This window comes from Opisthorchis viverrini, assembly GCF_000715545.1.
Source record: "Opisthorchis viverrini unplaced genomic scaffold opera_v5_6, whole genome shotgun sequence".
In the NCBI taxonomy this organism is placed as follows: Eukaryota; Metazoa; Platyhelminthes; class Trematoda; order Opisthorchiida; family Opisthorchiidae; genus Opisthorchis; species Opisthorchis viverrini.
Genome location: NW_008751662.1, coordinates 1,222,708 through 1,224,406, shown reverse-complemented (window position 1 = coordinate 1,224,406; position 1,699 = coordinate 1,222,708). Strand labels below are relative to the sequence as shown.

Sequence of the window (1,699 nt, the reverse complement as noted above, 5' to 3'; positions counted from 1 at the left end):
TCCGGAAGTCTGAGAATACAAAGAACGTATTATGTTTACAAACTTTCGGGGCATTCCATGGTGGGCAAGCGTCTCAAGAAGAACAGACCGATCAACCGAGTCGAATGCGTCTCGGAAATCCAGGAATACTAGAATCGTGGGTCGCTTATATGTATGGCGTTGTTCTAGTACCTGACACAGTATGAAGATGTGGTCAAAACAACCCCTACCAGGCCGGAGTCCCGCTTGCTGTTCTCGAGTCAGTATCTCACGAGCCACCGTAAGGCGACGAAGCACAATTGACGCCAACAGTCTCGTTACAACCGGGGTCAAGCAATCGGGAAATTGAGATAGGAGTACCAGTCCAAACTTTTGAGCCCTATTTAGGCGTTCGGGGTCTCAACGATGCTGGGAAATTATTCCCCCTGACTTATCCGCCAGAGGTATGATTGCCTTAGCGGACAAAGAAATTTGGTGAGCTGCAAAAATATGAATGTAGATTGGGATGGTTTTTGGTTTGAGCACATACGCAACAAAACTCAACATTTTGGCGCAAAAAGTATTGGCATGCTGCGTACAGCCGAGCTGGGGTCACTGAAACCAGGACTAGAGATAAGCAGTGAGTCTTAAGGAGTACGCTGAATGCTCTGAGCCTACCTAGACATGTGTAAGTAAGCAATCACTCCGGTGGACGGGCATCTTAAAAGTTTCGATTGGAGCTGTCGCATGAGATTGGACAAAAAATAATTGTAGTTAGATTCGGTCAGGTCTAAACGTGGTTGTAAGTGACACAGTGGTGGTGAAATTCGTAATGGGAAAAATAAAAAGACCTCAGGACGAGACCTACTAGATCTGACTTTAATTCAGCTCGGTTTTTTTTAACCTTCACCGCCTTCACCGCTGTATATTGGTCCGCCAATGCATTTGAACGCATACTCCTTGCGCCCAGCATATCCACTCATTCAACGCGCCCAATCATAGGGGCAGTCTGGACAACTTCCGGAGTTTACATTTTTCTCTAGAGCTAAGACTGAAGGATAAACTAATTGGTTGGGCACCCAAAGTGCTTCATATAGAATCTGCTCATCTTGAAACATTCTGACCCAGAGAATCTTCACAGTATGAGCTCAATCTCTCACACAATATCAGCGACCCAAAATATGGAACGCGATCAAATCAAAGAATGAACTTTCACCGGATTCCATTTACTAACAAAGTTCTGGCACATGACCGTTCAGTGAACACAAAGCTTCCGAGAAGGATCCTCTGCTTATTTAGCGGAAGTGTTCTATTCAAACCTCTACACCGAATGATGGAACCCTTGTACTTTCACCAGTGAATGAATGCGGTCAGCGCCTAACTGTTTTGTTTCGTTCTGTATCCTCATATTCAGAGTATACTTTTAAATGGAGACAATAAATACAGGTCGCTTTTAAAAAAACATTCCAATATGGGCGAAATTTTACATGATTTGCTTTCCTGAGTACACTTGTTCCCAAAAGTACAGTGTCAATAGTTTCCTAGTTCTCTGGTTCCTTTATGGAATATTCAGAATTTAAACGCCTCTGAGACGATGCCGTAGTCGCAGGTGGCCAGTGGTATGTTGAGCAATCGGACACTGTTGGTTTCATATGATCTGATTTTGTCGTATGATATGTTCCTCTCATTCGATTGCCTAAAAATTGGAACCAGTAGAAGGAGCAGTAAAATCTGTGACTCA

At 43.8% G+C, this 1,699-nt stretch overlaps 1 protein-coding gene across 1 annotated transcript in view; it reads right to left on the bottom strand.

Annotated features, from left to right (window-relative positions):
* T265_00606 (hypothetical protein) overlaps positions 1-1,699 on the bottom strand; it is a gene marked incomplete at both ends in the record, with an annotated part of 100,087 nt that overhangs the window by 30,936 nt on the left and 67,452 nt on the right. The gene's annotated exons all lie outside the window — the stretch shown is intronic.